At 45.4% G+C, this 20,374-nt stretch overlaps 1 pseudogene; it reads left to right on the top strand.

Moving 5' to 3' along the window:
* Positions 1-502: 502 nt before the first annotated feature.
* On the top strand, positions 503-13,896 carry LOC136460390 (glyoxylate/hydroxypyruvate/pyruvate reductase 2KGR-like; annotated as a pseudogene).
* The last annotated feature ends 6,478 nt before the right edge of the window (positions 13,897-20,374 follow it).

Below are 20,374 nucleotides of genomic sequence, written 5' to 3'. Positions count from 1 at the left end.
TTACTACCTTTTTTGTCATTGATGGCAAGGGGGCATATAGTCTACTCTTGGGCAGAGATTGGATCCATGCTAATTGCTGCATTCCTTCGACCATGCATCAAATTCTCATTCAATGGATTGGAGATGATGTTGAAGTTGTACACGCTGACGATTCGGTAAGTGTTGCTGCCACAGAATCTACCTACTGGGAATATGAAGGCGTCGATTGTTTCTCTAGAAAACTGTGGAAAGAAGGTCCTGTAAATGTTTTCAGCGAGGGCCAACAGCCGATCCAAGCAGTCGGCTCTCATAGTAATTTTTAATGGGAAATCCTGTCGATGGCAACAAAGGAAAGTTGGGACGTGGTTTTATGTCGGCTGATAAGTTGGAAGAAATTGATGTTAGTGATGGTTCTAAGCCAAGGCCGATGTATATTAGTGCAAAGTTAGACCCAGAATATAAATCAAAGTTGATAGACCTATTGAAAGAGTTTAAAGATTGTTTTGCTTGGGATTATACGGAAATGCCTGGATTGGATCGTTCCATTGTTGAGCACCGATTACCTATTAAACCTGGATTTCGTCCTTACAAACAACCTCCACGGAAGATATACAAAGAGGAGGTATTGGTCGATGTGAAGAAAGAGGTTGAAAGATTAATAGAAGCAAACTTCATTCGGCCCTGCAAGTATGCAGAGTGGATTTCAAATATAGTACCGGTATACAAGAAAAATGGAAAAATGAGGGTTTGCATAGATTTTAGAAATCTTAATAAGGCCACTCCCATGGATGGTTACCCAATGCCAGTTGCCGATTTACTAGTAGATGCAGCAGCAGGTTATGAAGTCATTAGTTTTATGGATGGTAATGCTGGCTATAATCAAATTTTTATGGCAGTGGAAGATATTTCAAAAACAGCCTTCAGATGTCCTGGTCATATTGGTTTGTTTGAGTGGATAGTCATGACATTTGGGTTAAAGAATGTCGGTGCAACTTATCAAAGAGCTATGAATTATATTTTTCACGAGCTGATCGGCAAGATTGTAGAGATTTACATCGATGATGTAGTGGTCAAGTCTAGAAATCGTGAAGGACATTTAGCCGATTTAAGAAAGACTCTGGAGTGCACAAGAAAGCATGGCTTGAAGATGAATCCAAACAAATGTGCCTTTGGAGTTTCGGCTGGTGAGTTTTTGGGATTTTTAGTTCATAAAGGAGGAATTGAAGTTGGGAAAAAGAGCATGGAAGCAATAGACAAAGTTGTACCGCCAACCAATCTCACAGAATTACAATCATTGTTGGGCAAAATCAACTTTGTAAGAAGATTCATATCCAATCTATCAGAGAGAGTTTTACCCTTTTCTCCTTTATTAAAGCTCAAGAAGGATCAAAAATTCGTATGGGGTGACATACAACAAAAGGCTTTTGATGAGATCAAGCAATATATGAAAGCACCACCTGTGCTGGTACCTCCATAACTTGACAAACCTTTTAAGTTGTATGTGGCGGCCGATAGCCTAACGATAGGATCGGCCCTTATGCAAGAATTTGAAGGAAAAGAAAGAATCATAGCTTATCTTAGCCGAAAGTTGCTAGACCCGGAAACAAAGTATTCGGCTACAGAAAAACTTTGCTTGTGTGTGTATTACTCATGTACCAAATTTCGGCACTATTTGTTGAATGCCGAATGTGTGATAGTTTCTAGTTTTGATGTAATCAAACATATGCTATCAATGCCAATTTTGAATGGAAGAATTGGCAAATGGATTTTAGCATTGTCAGAATTTAATTTAAGGTACGAATCGGCAAAGGCGGTAAAGGGTCAAATTGTTGCCGATTTTATTACCCAACATCGGGATCTTTCTGTTGAGGCGATAAGCATTGTGCCTTGGGCCTTGTTCTTCGATGGATCATCTTGTAACAAAGGTGGTGGAGCTGGTATTCTCTTGATTTCCCCACAAGGAAAAATTTTTGAGTATGCGGTTCCTATTAAATTTCATGTTACTAATAATCAGGCAGAGTACGAAGCGTTGCTTAGAGGGCTTCAGCTTCTTATAGAAGTAAAGGCTATTGCTGTTGAAATCTTTGGGGATTCTGAGTTGGTGATTAATCAACTGAGTGGTCAGTATGAATGCAAGAACAATGTGTTAAGGGAATATTATGAGGAGTGTAGAGAACTTTTGAAGAATTTTCTGGTAGTAACCTTGCATCATATCCCTAGAGAGTATAATGAAGAAGCAAATAAGTTAGCTCAAGCTGCTTCTGGATATCGAAAGAGTCGGGAAGTTTTTGCTATAGAAGAAGGTGTTTTAAATACTGATCAAGTAGATGGTGATTGGAGATTCGAAATTACCAATTATCTGAAAGATCCATCTCAAAAAGTTTCCCGAAAACTCAGATACAAAGCTCTCAAATTTGTGTTCCTTGATAATCAGTTATATTACAAATCCATCGATGGAGTATTGCTCAAATGTTTAAGTCAAGAAGAGGCCAAGAAAGTGATGTATGAGGTTCACGAAGGATTGTGTGGTGCACACCAGTCAGCTTATCGGATGAAGTGGATAATTAGGAGAACTGGTTATTTCTGGCCGACTATGTTGGAGGATTGTTTTGAATATTACAAAGGGTGTCACAATTGTCAAAGATTCGGCAATATTCAAAAGGTTCCAGCATCTGCTATGAATCCCATAATCAAGCCTTGGCCGTTCAGAGGATGGGGTATAGATTTAATTGGTCAGATCAATCCTCCTTCTAGTAAGGGACACAAATTTGTACTCTTGGCCACGGATTATTTCACCAAGTGGGTTGAAGCTATTTCTTTGAAGAAGGTAACGTCAGAGAATATGATCAGTTTTGTTAAGGAACATATAATTCATAGATTCGGGATTCCTCAAACTATAACAACCGATTAAGGAACTCAGTTTACTTCTTCAGAATTCTGTGATTTTGCCGAAGATATGGGGATTAAGTTATATAATTCTTCTCCTTATTATGCGCAAGCTAATGGTCAGGCAGAAGCATCAAATAAGGTTATGATTAAAATCATCCAGAAGAAAATTGATGAAAAACCAAGGAGATGGCACTTGGTTCTTAATGAAGCATTGTGGGCTTATCGAATGGCTTGTCATGGGTCCACTCAAACGTCTCCCTATGAACTGGTTTATGGGCATCATGCTGTACTACCATGGGAATTGCGGTCGGGTTCAAGGCGAGTTGTGTTACAGAAAGAATTGGTAGAAGAAGATTATAAGAATCTGATGATGGATGAATTGGAAGATTTACATTTGATTCGTCTCAAGGCATTGGAAAATATTGAGAAAAATAAAATACGCATTGCCAAGTATTATAACAAAAGGGTTAGGCTGAGGCAGTTCGCAGAAGGAGACTTGGTTTGGAAAACTATATTGCCAGTTGGAACAAAGGATAGAGCATTCGGCAAATGGTCTCCAAATTGGGAAGGTCCTTTCCGAATAGTAGAATGTGTACCTGGCAATGCATATATATTGAGGACTTTATTTGGAGAGGAGTTTACCAGAGCTATCAATGGGAGATTTCTTAAGAAGTATTACCCTAGTGTTGAGGTTGGTTCATGAATGTAGATCAGAAAAGCCGATAAAGGAAAAATCGCCTTTAGCCTAAAAGAAATAAAAACTAAGAATAGCTGATATTGTTCATATCGCCTTTAGCACAAAATAGCCGATGCAGTTTGCATCGCCTCTAGCACAAGGATGTTTATACAAGACTGGGTTGTTTTCAGCATTTTTCCGACAGTCGCAGGCAGAGTTCTACCAAAAGGAATCAAAGAAATAAGTGTTCTTCCAAAAGACAAGTTTATTTACAGAAGTCCATCCTAATTCAAAGATTTTCTTGGCTTCCATTCTTTCTGTTATTACTTCCCTTGGCTTCATGATTGTTGAGAAGAGGAATTTTGGGGGCAGCTGGCCACATCCTAATTGTCTGGCCACCATATTTGGATAGTAGAATTCATAGGTGGACTGCACTAACCTCCCATGATGAAATTTGGCTGGCAGAGTGCAAGGTTTGATAAAGGAGTTGAAGATCTCCGTGGATTCTTGACCTGAACAACCAATTTCATAGCTAAATTTGCAGGGCAAAGTCAAATTTTCATTTTTTCTGTAAGGGAACCAGAGTACATTGCCGAATCCTTTGAAAAATAGCTTGAAGAAATGACCAATGTCTATGTCAATGCTGATAGATGATGCTGCTTCCCCAAAAGTCTGACAAGCCTTAACCTTTGTTGTACTACCTTCAGCATAGTTAACTGAAGGAAAACTTAGATTGAGGAGGCTCACAGAGGTTATCTGATGCATATATAGCTGGAGCCACATTTGAATTAGCCACCAGGGACCATTCACACAAGAGATTTCTCCACCTTGGCGCATCTGAAGAGTAATCTGATGCATCATATGATAAACAGACCCTAAGAGATATTTGCCTAGTGGGATCTGAGTGCCTGCAGCTAAGTCTTCAGCCATCACCATGTGATTCAGGGTTGGTTCATTGGATTTTCCACAAAAGATGAATCTGCATAGCCACATATTCATGAAAGCTTTCAACTCTTTGTCAGAGACGGTGCTAGATGCATTCATGTAGTTCTGGATGTGTTTGACCCATCCACATCCGGAGCTGACGGCTCTTTGATTACTTTTGCTCTTGTACTTATAGGGGTATACTGGTAGTGACACGTTCAAGCCAGTCATCATGAACACGTTGGCTAGAGTGATGGTCATCATACCATGACCAAAGATGAAGGCATTAATGGTGTCAGACCAAAAAAGGGAAGCTGCTATCAAGAGGGAATCGTTTCTGGGTGTTTCTGCTAAGGATAATTCCAAACAGTGACTGATGTCTTGACTTTCTCAGTGGCTGCTGCTTTTCTCTAGCATTCTCCTGTACCAATTCCGCCATCCGGCGATTGGGGGAAATGGCCAATTCTTGAACGTGTTTGGCCATCGGTTTGGCGAGGTGATCCCAGATTTGAAGGGAATTCTTTGGGTTTCCTTCTCGATAATCTCAGAAGGGTCAGGATTTCCCATTGGGCCGAGGAAATAGGAATCGAGGTTGGCAGCATAGGGGATCAAAATCTGGTTCTTGTATTCCTTTAGAAGGTGATTGAAATCAAAGAGGAATAAGCCAAAAGAGGAACGGGAGGATCAAATGAAAATTGCCGAATATAAGTAAAGTTTACCTCTGGGATTTCATCCTGGGTCGCCATTGAAGATTCGAAGTAGGTCCGAGGTTGCGCTGAAAACTTGAATTTTTGGGCAGCGGCTGCGGTATTGAACGGTGCTGACCTAGGAAGAAGAAGGAGCTTGTGGTCAATTTCAGAATAAAAACAACTTTTATCCCGATATTGAGGGGGCATGTGTTAACACTGGATTTTGGCCGATTCTGGAGGATGACAGGTGGACCCGCATGCGGGAAGAAGGGTATTCAGCAAACAAAACAAGCGGTCGGCTAAATGCTTGTGCGGTCGGTTACTCCAGAAGGCGGTGACTCCATTCGGGAAAGCAGAAGATGGCAGGAGAGGCCGATCGAAAAGATGAAAGTTGTAATAATAAAGGACTCTGAGAGTTTAGGGTAAGGAATCGTAAGTTTCCAAGTTTGTTTAGAAGTTCCTTTGTAAATCGTAGTCTTCTAGGACTCGTGTTTTGTCTAGGGTATAAATATTGACCCTCGACCATTGTAATAGGGGTTCACAACCAAATCAATACAACCGGCCCCGTGCCAACTTTCGAGTCCTTTTGTCGTGTCGTCGAGTTCTTCGAGAGGAGTCATCGATCCGTCGACCTCCGTAAGTTCCGACAACCTTGTTATCATGTTTAGTATCATGCGGTGGATTTAGACGTGATGCAAGTAGTCTTGTTTGTTTTCAATGATCGTGCGGCGGATCTTTGCTTGACAATCAAGAAGTCTTTGCTTATGCTTTGTTATTGGGTAGATACCGTGCGGCAGGCGTTTGCTCAATATGCTTAGTGAAAGCAAGACAGTTATCGGCTCTATTAGATACGGCAAAATCTAAATAGATTCATTAAGTTATCCTTGTGTTGCATGTTTTAAATATTTCATATATTTGTAACACACTTTCTGCCCAATCTAGATTGATATTATTCGGCCCTCTCTTGTGGTTTTATTCGTGCTTCAATGATCATTACTGTCATATTACCTCTGCAAATAGATAACATGCTCATAATGGCTGAATTATTTTAATCTAGATTGTTACATGTTGTGGGTTCATGCATGATAATTACGTTTAAGCCTTGACGGAACTAGGTGTCGTGCGGCAGATGCAGGTTTTAGATTGGTTTAATCGTGTTTATTTGCACGTTCCTTCTTCATGGATCCCAACTCGGTTGGATTGCTGAGCTTGGTTATGCATTAATTCATAATTAATTTCACTTGTTCAAACATGTCTTCCCATGCACATGCATTCGGTAATCGGATCTTTACGTGTGTTCATCTTACGATTAGCCGAATGGTTTATAAACTTGTTGGCAGACAGCTTCCTATAGCTGTATGTCGTTGTAAGTGGCTTCAGGGCCGTATATATGGAACTGTCTGGTCTCACCTGACATGTTCCGGTCTGGCATTTAACTGTTTTATCCCTTGTTAGTTCTTTCAGGTCAAACTGACTGGCACGCTTCCGGGTCACGAAGCATCCGGGAACCCGATTGAAGCCACGCTTTCCGGCTTGCTGTGTGTGAGGCACAGTGCGTCACATTTTGTGTCAACACATAATTCTATTTTTCTTCTTGAAAACATATCTCTCTCTTAGAACTTCAAAAACTTGCTAGAGAGCAGGGGCTATCTTATTCATCTCTTATTTCTTCTTCTTTTTTCAGGCGGGCATCTGAGTACCCATTGTTTTAGATATCTCGGACACTTGTCCATTTTTTCTCAACTCTTTTTTTCTTTCTTTTCTTTCTTTTTTTATGAATAACTTTTGCATAGCCCTATGCTTTTTTTCTGCAACAAAACTTTTGAGAGATAGCAACAAGAACTTGAAGCACTTATTTGATTGATGGAAAACCTATCAAGCATGTTTTTGTGTTTACTCCCAGTGTAGGAGTAAAATATTTTTGGGTGAATCTAGATAGAAGGCATGTTTTTACGCCTACCCCTTGGAGAAAACTCTTTTAGTTGCCGTCAGCCATTGCGTTCAATTTTAGTTTAGCCGCCAACTTCATAAAAAATATATTAGGTATATATCTCAAAAAAATATGGTATATATATTATTTGTTCAAACTTAATAAGATCGATTGACTTTTTAAAAGAATAAGATGTATATTCTTTTAGACAGAGAGAGTATATTTTATTTACAAAAGCTTCGCCGTCTCCCAACCCTTGACAAACCTTAAAGCAGGCAAGCAGTACTGTTTTATTATACACCTATATTTATATTATGTTTAGATGATACATAGTAACAAATATGTATATAGAAAAAAACAAGAACGACTTATATAATTTAAAATTGGAGTAGCTTTCAATTTGTATTTTAATACAACCGATGATCGAGCATGGAACATATTTAATTTGCTGCCCCCGATAAGGCGATAAGCCGACTCTGTTTCAAACAGCAGTAGTCCTAAGTTCGAGCATGACGCGGTAGTCGTGCAGAAATGCATCACGGTGCTGTGCCGTGCCGCGTGCCGTGGCGCCCTTGTATATGCTGTTCACAAGTTATTCAATCGTATGGGTAACGGGTGCTAACCGCTAAACACCAACGCTGCCATCGATCAAGGACGACGACGATATATATAAAACGCTAGAACGATATATAATTTAGACGGAGTGAGTATAGTATATAGAACAAAAGTAATGAGCTAGCTGCAATCCTTGGTTGTTTATTTGCTCATGGGCATGTGCACGATAGAAGATCTCTTTGGCGGAGCTTCAGGCAGCTCCGGCTCCTTCTTATACACACTGTGCATGCACTGTTTAGAGAAGCTATTTTTGTCTCTCATCCTTCCCTCAAGAGCCCTATATTGTAGCTTCACCAGCTCCGGCTCTTCTGAGCCTTCTCTGACACATAGTGCCGGAGCCCGTAAGAGCTCAGCCAAATAGGCTCTAATTTTCTGCTAGCTGTATATTTGCTTGTTCCATTTTCTCATGTTCTGGTTTGTTACTGTGTTTGCAGTTTAGTGGCAAAAGGGTTGGCATCATTGGGCTGGGCAGGATAGGGCTTGCCATTGCCAAGCGAGTGGAAGGCTTCGGGTGCCCAGTCAGCTGTAAAAGTAATCTGCTGCTCTTCCTGTAGCCACTACAGGGGCAGGCGTCGAAAGGCCCTCCTGCCACACTGTAGCCATAGCAGGGGCAGGCGCTAAAGTCAGCCCTGCTGTCACATCTAGTCACTGTAACAGCATGGCAGCCTGATATGTCTGTGCACTAGGATTAGATGGGTAGGGTTGTATATATAGCTTCCCACTGCAACTCAGTAAAGAGAGCGAGTTCAGTTTTGCCATCTGCTCTGCAGAGCTCCAGCCAATGCTGGTGCTTGTGTTGTGTGTGTGCGCGCTCTGTTCTCCCTCCCTTCTTCTATCTCTAGCCATAGGATGTGGTCGACAACGTCGGGGAGTGGTCGGCTCACCTGTTCCGAAGATCCAGGGGCCAACAAGTGGTATCAGAGCCATACAAGCGCCGTTATCGGACTAACCGCTGGCGTTGATGGACGGTTTGGAGATGGGCGACAGCAGCAGCGCTGCTGTGGCTGCCTAGCCACGATAGGAGGTCGTTGTGCGTACGGTGCGGGAGGTCAGCGTCACCAGTTGGCCGACGTTGACTCGCACCAACTATGGCGAGTGGGCGGTGACCATGAAGGTCAAGCTCAGAGCCCGACGGCTCTAGAATGCTGTTGACAAGGGCACCGACAACGAAGAAGACGACATGTCAGCATTGGAGGCTATCCTCGCTGCTGTGCCAGCAGAGTACAGGGAGCCGTTGGGGACGAAGAACTCTGCTAAGGAGACGTGGGAGGCCATTGCAGCGATGCACGTCGGTTCCGACCGCGCAAAGAAGGCGACGGCCCAGCTGCTAAAGCAGGAGTGTGCCACCCTCAAGTTCAAGGATGGTGAATCGGTGGAGGACTTCTCCCTTCGCCAGTAGTGGCTCATCAGTAAGCTGAGAAGCCACGGCGTCACCATCGACGAAGAAGATGCGGTCTTCACATATCTCCACTCCGTGCCAATGAAGTACATCCAGATCGCTCTTTCTATAGAGACGATGCTGGACTTGTCCACCCTCACCATTGAGGATGTGACAGACCGTCTATGGGCGGTGGACGAGCGTATGGAGCAGGCCACAGCAACGACAAACAACGGTAAGCTATTGCTGATAGAGGAGGAGTGGGCTGCCTGGAGAAAGAAGTTCGGAAAAGCCTCCTCCAGCCGCAATGGCGATGGCAAGCACCGCGACAAGGCTTATTTAGAGAAAAAGAAGAAGGTCGACCCCAATGCCTGCCGGCGCTGCGGGAAGATGGGCCATTGGGTAAAGGAGTGCCCAAATCGCAAGTAGGAGAAGAAGGCTGAGGCTCATCTAGCGTAGGCTGAGGATGATGATGAGGCCACTCTCCTGATGGCGATGTTCTGTGCACTGCACGACGTTGAGGCCAAGGAGAAGGGAGAGGTGACGATGGTGGAAGGGCACGGCAAGGCTCTAAAGGCTATCCACCTTGACGAACCACGCGCCCAAGTCCACCTCGGACGTGTGGGCGGTGAACAGGAGCAACGGTGGTACCTGGACTCTGGCGTCAGCAACCACATGACGGGCTCCAAGGAAGCCTTCTCCGAGCTCGATGGCAACGTGACTGGCACAATGAAGTTTGGTGACAGCTCAACGGTGGTGATCCGAGGGCACGTCACCATCATCTTCAGGTGCCAGATCGGTGAGCACTGCGCACTGACGGATGTGTACTACATCCCACAGCTACGTTCAAGCATCATCAACATTAGCTAGCTAGATGAGTGTGACAGCGAGGTACTGATTAAGGACGACATCCTTAGGATTAGGGACTGGGAGTAGCAGCTTCTTGCCAAGGTGAAGAGGTCTCGGAATCGGCTGTACCTGCTCGACCTCAAGGTGGAGCAGCCCATCTGCTTGGCTGCACGGTGCGCGGAGGAGCCATGGCTGTGGCATGCTCGGTATGGCATCTCTGCTTCGACGCTCATGGTCGGCTAGAGAAGATGGTGACTGGGCTGCCTCACATCAAGCACGCAGGCAAGTTGTGTAATAGCTGCCTGGCCGAGAAGCAAAGAAGGCTGCCGTTCCCAAAGATGGTGAAGTACCACGTGGTAGAGACCCTCGAGCTGGTCCATGGTGACCTCTGCGGGCCGATCACGCCGGTGACATGTGGCTACAGCTTCTGACCAGCAAGACCGAGGCGGCGGAAGCGGTCAAGAAGTTCAAGGCGCGCGCGAAGGCGGAGAGCAACAAGAAGCTGCGTGTGCTGAGGACTAATCGTGGCGGCAAATTCACTTTGGTGGAGTTCACTGCATACTGCGTGGATCAGGGTATGGTGCGACACCACACCGCACCGTACTCGCCACAGCAGAATGGCATGGTGGAGCGGTGGAATCAGATGGTGGTCAGCATGGCTCGATCCATGATGAAGGCCAAGGGCATGCCGACAAGGTTTTGGGGTGAGGCAGTGACCACGACGGTGTTCATCCTCAACTGCGCGCCCACCAAGGCCTTGAAGGGTAAGATGCCTTTCGAAGCTTGGTATGGGCACAAGCCGAGCGTGTCCTTCCTACAGACATTCGGCTGCATCGGCCACATCACAAAGACGAAGTCGATCCTCACCAAGCTAGAGGACAGGAGCACACTGATGGTGCTCCTGGTCTACGAGGAAGGTACCAAGGTGTACCGGCTCTACGACCCACGTGGAGGCAAGGTGGTTGTCTCGCGCGACGTCATGTTCGACGAGAAGGCGGCCTAGGATTGGGACAGTCCAGGTATAGGGGAAGCTCGCGGCATCACCAATACCTTCGTCGGCGAGCACTTGGTCATCCACGGTGGTGGAGACACTGGAGAGGAGGTGCCGACCACTCCAACAACGGAGCTGAGCACTTCTAGGGCGGTGCCGAGCACTCCGGGAGGGGTGTCGATCACTCCAGAAGTGGTGCCAAGCGGTCCTGCAGTGGTGCGAACCACTCTAGGACGGGTGCCGTACGCTCCCATAGCAGAGCCGAGAGGCCTTGCAGTGGTGTCGACCACTTCAAGACTGGTGCCAAGCACTCTTGCAGTGGTGCCAACCACTCTAGGAGTGGTGACGAGCAGTCCAAGAGTAGTGGCGAGCACTGCAGCCGGGGTGCCGAGCACTCTAGGTGCTATGCTGACTCCGGCGGAACAGGGGACTCCATCGACACCGATCGATTTCGTCTCACCTACAAGTGACATCACAGAGTTCGTAGATGTTTTCCACAACGGTGAGGAGGTGCGGTTCCATAGGCTGGACGACATCATCGACAACACAGGGTCCTCAGGCCTGGCGGGTCAGCTGCTTAATGACCCAGAGCTGCTTCTTGTCAGTGTAGAAGAACCACCCACGTTCACGCTGGCCGAGCGCGATGCAAATTGGTGACTGGCGATGCTGGAGGAGATGAAGGGGATCGAGGAAAACGAGACTTGGGAGCTCGTCGATCCACCTCTCGTCCGATCGGTCTGAAGTGGGTGTATAAGGTCAAGTGGGATGAGCGCGGCACCATTGTCAAGCATAAGGCACGCCTCGTCATCCGAGGCTTTGTCCAGCGCGAGGGCATCGACTTTGAGGAAGTCTTTGCGCTGACAGCGCGCATGGAGTCTATCCGACTGCTGCTGGCTTTGGCAGCAGCGAAGGACTGGCGCGTCCATCATCTAGATGTAAAATCGGTCTTCCTCAACGGCGAGCTGGCGGAGACGGTCTTCATCAGGTAACCTTCGGGTTTCGCCATCAAGGGAGCGGAGCACGGGGTGCTCCGACTATGTAAGGCGCTCTACGGGCTGCGACAGGCTCCATGAGCATGGAACGCCAAGCTAGACGCCACGCTGGGTGAGCTTGGGTTCACGCGGTGCGCAACCAAGTACGTGCTCTACATGCGGCGATGGGGGAAGGAGGAGCTCGTCGTCAGTTTGTATGTGGATGACTTGATCGTCACCGGCGCGCGTGCGAAGGACATCGACAGCTTCAAGCGCAAGATGGCGGCTCATTTTCGAATGAGCGATCTTGGCGGCGCTCTCCTACTACCTCGGAATCGAGGTGAGACAGGGGAAGGAGGCGCTCACGTTCGGTCAGAGCACGTATGCCTCGAAGCTGTTGGAGCAGAGCAGCATAGCTAAGCGCAAGCCGTGCGTGACTCTGATGAAGGAGCGGCTGAAGCTAACGAAGGCCAGTACCGCGGCGAAAGTAGATGCAACACTCTACCAGAACATCATCTGCGGTCTACGCTACCTAGTCCACACGAGGCCGGACATTGCGTTCGCCGTGGGCTATGTCAGCACTTCATAGAGGATCCCCGAGAGGATCACTAGGCTGTAGTGAAGCGGCTGCTGCGCTACGTCAAGGGGACGCTGGATCATGGGATCATCTTCCTCAAGACCGGCGGAAGTGGGCTGCAGCTCACTGTGTTCAGCGATGCAGACATGGCAGGAGACATCGACGGACGGCGGAGCACCTCTGACGTGCTTGTCTTCCTCGGGTCAGCTCCAATCTCATGGCTGTCGCTGAAACAGAAGGTGGTGGCGCTATCCACATGCGAGGCAGAGTACGTGGTGGTGGCCACAGCGGCGTGCCAAGTTGTATGGCTGCGCCGGCTGTTGGGCGAGCTGACCGGTGTGGAAGCTCACCCACCAGCACTGATGGTGGACAACCAGCTCGCCATCGTCCTCGTAAAGAATCCGGTTCTCCACGACCGGAGCAAGCACATCGACGTCAAGTTCCACTTCCTCAGGGACTGTGTCGGTGGAGGGCAAATCGTCATCGAGTTCGTTGAAATTGGTCGGCAACTCGTGGACATCCTCACCAAGCCGCTCGGTCGTCTTCGATTCACGGAGTTGAAGAAGATGATCGGCATAGTGGAGGTTCTAGGGTTAGCAGCAGGATTAAGGAAAAAATTATAAAAGTAATCTGCTACCCTCCCTGTAGCCGCTGCAGGGGCAGGCGTCGAAAGGTTCTCCTGCCACACTGTAGCCACAGCAGGGGTAGGCGCCAAAGTCAGCCTTGCTGTTACATCTAGTCACTGTAACAGCATGTCTGTGTACTAGGATTAGATGAGTAGAGTTGTATATATAGCTTCCCATTGCAATTCAGTAAAGAGAGTGAGTTCAGTTTTACCATCTCATCTGCAGAGCTTCGATCAACACTGGTGCTTCTGCTGTGTGTGCGTGCTCTGTTTTCCCTCCTCTCTTCTACCTCTAACCATAAGATGTGGTCGGCAACTCCGGGAAGTGATTGACTCACCCGTTCCAAAGATCCGGGTGCCATCATCAGCTACTGCCAGAGAACAAGACAGCAGGCCTACCCCAACTACACCTATCTCCCAACTGTTGTGCAACTGGCAGCAGACAGCGACGTCCTCGTGGTGGCCTGCTCGCTGAACGAGCAGAGCCGCGGCATCGTGAGCCGCGAGGTGATCGAGGCGCTCGGGCCCAGGGGCGTGCTCGTCAACGTCAGGCGCGGCGCGCAAGTCGACCAGCCCGAGCTCGTCGCGGCGCTCGCCGAGGGCCGCCTCGGCGGCGCGGGGCTGGACGTGTTCGAGGCCGAGAGCCAGACGTGCCCCAGGTGCTGATGGCGCTCGACAACGTCGTCCTGGCACCGCACATGGGGAGCGGGACGCGCGAGACCCGCAAGGCCATGGCGGACCTGGTGCTCGCCAATCTCGAGGCGCATGCTCTCAGCAAGCCGCTGCTCACTCCGGTTGCCTGACACTGACGACAAGCACACTGGTCACTGGCCACTGGGCACACGACAGACGACAGTGTGTCGTGCGTTTCAAGCTCGTGAAAATGGCTTCTGTTGCATGCACGGAATTATTATTTGTTCTTGTGGGCGCATATGTATATTAACTCGCGAGTAATCCTGGATCGCAGAACAACTTCAATAAAGCTAGAAGTCTGAAAATGCTTGTTCGCTTGTTTTGAACAATTATGGGGGGTATGAGAACCAACTAATTAAGACAAGAGTTGCTTGATGACAATTACTAAGCTAGGCGAGTATGAGACTAACGAGTTTGCTAAGTTGTTCGAGCGTGACTTTCCTTTCAAACATATTGGAGTTCATTTGCATTACCTAAGTTGAGGAGACAAGATATTCAACCTATTACTGGTAAAATTATTAAAGAAGTAGGAGTGTGGACAGGGAGATTACTCCCATTTGGTGGAAAATTAACTCTTCTCAAATCATGACCAAATTCTATTATATTCCTTTCTATCTAATGTCCGTGATTAAGTAGTTTCCAAGATGGGCTGTAGAGAAACCATTAACTCTCATATATAAATGAGCCATTCTTCTCGAATTACCATGAGAATGGTCATAATAAGGCTATTCTCTGTGAAGAGTTCCATGATTTCTAAGAACGCAACATCAGCAACAATGTAGTATGAAATATGTAATCGACAAACACTCTCGATGCAAAATTTACATTCTTCATAGACTCATATAGAGTTAGAAATCGAGCCAAGGGAGCTTCTTCTCTCCATCTTCTTTAAAAATGATGACATGTAATCAGAAATGCCTACATGACTCCCATTGAGAATTGCCCACCAAGCTACTTGGGCTTTAATAGTACAAAACAAGGAGTTTTGGGGCTAGGCATCCCAAACTTGAGGAATTTCAATATATCTTTGCTGGACTGTTGAATAAATAGATATCTTTTAAATGAGAAAGTGCATTGGAGGAAAACTATAGATAGGAAGTATAGGGCAAATGGCCTAAATCACTTATGTTGTCCTGAAAAAGGATGTAAGGATTGAATGACCACAATACAATGGGGAGCTGAGGACCAGGGGGATGGAGACTCCAAACAGTTTAAAGAACAAACCTTAACCTAAACAAACTATTTCACCCCTAGGCAAGAACCATCCCTAAGACTACTACAAAAAGTATTTCCCTGATGGATAGAAGTCGACAGGGAAAAACAAACACCGATAGGGAAAACATAGTTTTTTTGATGGTTTGACGACCGAGGGTAAGTGTCCTTATGCCCGTTCAGTTTTACACCGCCAAGGAAATTATTTTCCCTGTCGGTAGTCTACGTTTTTTTTGGCGATTTTAACCGATAGAGAAAATGTATTTTCCCTGACGGTTTTGTAATTTTCCCGTCGGTTCTTCACCGTCAGAGAAAATAAAATAATTTCTTTGACAGTTCACCACCAAACATTCTTCAATTTCCCGGTCGAGCTAGCCCTGACGGTTATTCCCTGACGGTGCACCGTCAGGAAAATTGGAATTAGATTTTCCTGATGGTTTTTCCAATTTTCCTGACGGTAATCGCACCGTCAAGGAGTTTCAGCTTTCCAGTAGGAGCATTTATTCTGCACTTCGAATTGGCAAGCCTCAAACCAAGCACACCGAGCCCTCGAACAATGTGATATACTAGGAGGGGCTACCTACTCCTCCATATAGCTGTCCAGGAGCTAGCAAACTCCAAGATTAACAAATCTATGATCTTTACCTTATCAACCTTCAAGCTAAGAGAAAAAAGATGCACACTAAGACACTCACAAGCACTCCTCTTGACTTGAACAACCCTCAGATCCTTGACAAAGCCTTGCAATATGTGTGTAACTTTTTAAATAATGGAAAAATCCGGCTTAATCCCCTAGAGAGAGGAATCAGACCAGCTCATTACAGAATACCACTGCAACGACCGGACTGAGGTTAAAAAACAAATAAAACCGACTCAAAACTCAATCCTTGAAATAAAGGGCCATCCGAAGAACGTGAAGAAATGCATAGCCACAGTCTCCAACTAGCAACATGCCTCCAACACCAGTTCTCTCTACTGCTCACACCGTTGCAACTGAACCCAGAACTAAAGCCATTATTGTGTTCACCTCAAACGTACCTATAAGAGAGTTTTTTTTGTCGACATTTGTCAAATACAACTTCATTCCTTGTTAGACATATGGACCAACAGATCGCAGCTGCACACATCGGATTTGAAAGTTTTATCCCTTGTTGGATACCAGTTATTAAATAAGTCTTGGATGTTTTGGGGTGGACTAATATACCTAACACCATATGGACTGCCCTCCACAGGAACTTAGCATAAGTGCATTCAAAGAAGGGGTGTTTGGATGGTTTCCAGCTCACTACAAAAACAGCACGACATATCTCCATTCCAATTTCTCTTTGGTAGATTATCTTTTGTAAGAATTACCTCTTTTTTAAAGAACCAAAGGACGATTTTTATCTTCAAAGGTATCTTTAGTTTCCAAACTATTCTTGAACTTTGATCCCATTATTGACCATGAACTTATACATCGAATTAACTGAAATAATTTGACTTCTACCACTGAAGGAAAAATCTTTTCCAAAATTTCAAGTTTGAAATTTATTTCATGGAGAAAAAGATAGACGGTAGTAACTGAAAAGAATCGTGTGGGATTAAGAGAACTCTATTCTCGGTTGGTTATAAACTTTACTCCCTCCATACTTAAAAATGAAGTTGTTGTAGACAAGGCTTGAGTCAAACATTGGGAATATAAATTATGAATAACTTTTAAGTTGTTGAGTTTGGAAATATAAAAACCATATGAATAGATTTATCTTGAAAAATACTTTCATAAAAATATACATATGTCATATTTTGATAAATATTTTTATAAAAATAAGAAGTCAAAGTTATACTTTGGTGACCGTGCCGCTGTCCAAAATGACTTTATTTTTAAGTATGGAGGGAGTAGATCGTATCAGCTACATATATCATCTAGTGGTTCTATTTTTTTTAGATTAAGAAATAGAAGCCTCTGCTTTCCGAAGAAAGTACACGGCTTAGACGGTACAACGAAGAGCATTGAAGCTCGACTCTCACAACAGACAATATAACTAAAAACTAAGCAACACAAATGATACATCTACATATGGAGCTAATTCTAAAACAAGAGGAAGAATAAATAGTTGTTTGTTCACTATTCGACAATACCTCCATTAAATTATTTTCCTATTAATATCGATCTTCTCCAGCTCCAGCGTGAAGGCGAACCATGCCATCCAAAGTTCGATTGCTACAATGGGCACATCGATTGTGGAGCCGGTATGTTACAATAAAAAAATTATCTACGAGCAGCTGGCATGAAGAGAGCACGCGCTGGGCTGCTTTGCATTTACGCAGCGGCCCGCATGGATTATTTTAGGGCATGTACAACTCACAGATGGGGATCTATCTCTAAGCACATTGAATCTATCGTACAGATAAGTATAAAGATAGGTCATACAACTCATAGATGGGGTTCTCTTTCTAAGCTGTTTAATGCTTTGCATGTAGCTAGGATCAACTATAAATAATTTTTTGTATATCATTGTGTGGTTATTTCATAGAAAATGTATCAAGGATAAATAAGACTATGAAACTGAGGACAAATTCTTCGAACAGAGATTCTTTGAACAATCCATTGCCTCTCGGTTCCTTATATTGACACATTGCCTAATCTGCTCCTCCATGCACAAATTCAAAGCTAGAAAAATAACAAGCATAGATGCATAAACAGAGGGGAGGAGCAGCTCGCCATGACCTGGTGGCGGCCAATACCCTGAATAGCGGGCTTGCCTCTGGATTGTGGATTAGTAGCTACCTTTGGATTGCAGGCTAGCCTTGAATCTATACAGGAACAGGAGCATTTGAACTAGTGGACGTGGGGGCTGGTGGAGCGCAGCTGGAGACCCTGGGCCGCCACCACCTGACGGCGCCGGCAGGGGCAGCCTCCCGTTAGAGGACTGTGTGGACGAAGACGAGCACCACAACCGTCTCCCCCTCCGACTCCAATTTCCACGTGCGCCCCTCGATCTGCCACTTCTTGCCCCTATCCATCGTCTCCACCTCCACCAGCGCCACTTGACACCGCTCCCGCACGGCCACCGTGGCAACGAGGCCGTCGAGCATGGGCACAGCCTCACCTCGCGCCAAGCACAACGGCCACCTGCGCGGGTGGGGGATTCTCCCGTGAGCACGGCCTGATCCGCGCGTCGTCGCTCAGAAGCGACGATGCTGTACAGCGCGTCCTCGTCTGGCGACTCAGTCTGGGAGCACGAGCCGGCGTCGTCACCTCGCGAGACGACGGACTCGCCCGTCTTCTCGGTCCCGAGGGTGTTTTCTGCCAAAAAAGTAAGACAGAGACGGGTTGAATCGCGCCACTGTACGTGCCCTTAGCCCTCTTGGTTCGAGTGCTATGCAAAATCCGATTTTGGCTCTGACAGTCTTGGTTTGATTGCTCCAATGTCGAGGATTCATTTGGCACGTAGACCATAGTTCGATTTTAGAGTACACTGACGCTGCTCTTAATAACATGATATTCAGCAGCAATGCGACATTTCCGTTATTTAAAACTATATCTGAGTGATTCAAAAGTTATTCGCTGCTCTCTTTTGCCTTTTTTTTTTTTTTACAATTTTGGAGTCATCAAAGTCATGCGCCGGCCATTACACAATACAATGGGGGCAGGTTGATGTGGAGATACAGTTTATTTCGTTATTAGTTGCGTAAAACACACGTTGTCGATTCTTTATTTTCGAAAAAAAGCTTCAGGGTAGTCCTAATGAAAGAAACTAGTAGTTTCTATAACATAGGATATCGCACAAAAAAAAAGTACTGCTTTTTAACCCATGGTTTCTGAGTAATAATTATTTTCTCTTTCTCTCTCCCAACTCTATCTTCTTCCTTCAATAGGAGTACGACACGAGCTTCCTAGAAACTGATGGTTTCTCTCCAATGCGATTTCATGGTTTCTTGGTGCATTGGGTCAAGAGTAGACCTGATTTCTTCATGAAGAAACCATTTCTATGATTTTTGCTCTCTTTCTTCATTAATTATGTTGCCATGTCAGCGTTTTACCTACGTGGCAAGTCATTTAATGAGGATAGAAACCATCATCAATGCACCATTGGGACTGCCCTCGTGGGCGTAAAACTAACTTTTCTTTCCAATGCATTGATACATGTCATCCTGGTCGGTCGTACAGTACCTTTTTGCATCCCAAGCTGAAGCTGGAAATAAATTTGGTGGAATAACTCATGTGTGCCTCCCTGTACGAGTTGAAGCTGGCCATGCGATGTTCGCATGTTAGCCATAGCCAGCTCACCGTACCACTGCACTCTAGTCCATTTGGCCTTTTAAGTACAGGAGAAGTTTCGGGAACGTTTTGATTTTCCGGCCCATGCATCTAGATGCAATGCTAAAGCTCGTAGCTCGTTATATATTTGATGATTGACACTTGGAAGCCATAGAGAAACGGCACTTTGCTTCAACAATATATTTGATCGACACAGTCAATTCATTGATCACCATATGCAGCTTTGTGGTATACGTATATCGTCGTCGTCGTCTACGTGTACATTCCTAGTCGACCAACGGATGCGTAATCAACATTCCTAGTCGACCAGCTTTGTGGTATGTATGGTCGTCTTTGTGGGGTATATATCGATCGACCTCCCTCTTGTGAACGCAAGAAAATTGGCAGTGTGCCCCGGTCTCATCCTTGAATGAACAACGAAGACGTTTCTATGGCAATCAAATCCACGACCGGATGCGTGCATTCAAGGCTCTCTACGCACAAAAATATAAGCCACTAATTAATACAAGTTCATTGTTTTTTATTCACTAGTGCAGAAACGGGCTGTACTTCCGGTTGGAAAAGCCCTTCGGTCCCGGTTTCCCAATCGGAAGCACGAATCCGGGACTAAAGGACCTCTTCTTTAGTCCCGGTTTCTCGCCCGGGACTAAAGGTGGGTTGGTAATACCAACTGGGGCTAAAGATGCCTCCTGGCCTGGCCACGTGGGCTGGCTCTTTAGTCCCGGTTGGTATGGGACTAAAGGTTTTCTTTTTTTTTGTTTCTATTTTCAATTTACGATTCGTTTTGGTTTTCGAATATGTTTTCGAATACGCATTCTACGCTGCTAATAACATACGTATTCTACACCCTTATAATATTCGAATATTTTGTACAAACTAAAGTATGAAACTAACATATATATTACATGTATATACATATATTGTATGTTATTTTATGTACATATAATATGTATATATTACAAATAAAGCTTGCATTGTATATTCTATCATATCCTTGGGATAATAAATTCACTCCATCTGGTTTGGCTTCCACGTTTCATTCACGTCATTGTAGAACTCGCCGTCGGTGTTTAAGACTTGGTCATTAAGAAATCCTGCTATGGTCTCTTGAATTG

Source organism: Miscanthus floridulus, chromosome 1, assembly GCF_019320115.1.
Source record: "Miscanthus floridulus cultivar M001 chromosome 1, ASM1932011v1, whole genome shotgun sequence".
NCBI lineage: Eukaryota > Viridiplantae > Streptophyta > Magnoliopsida > Poales > Poaceae > Miscanthus > Miscanthus floridulus.
Note: the sequence above shows the minus strand (reverse complement) of the source record. Positions and strands in the feature narration are given on the sequence as shown.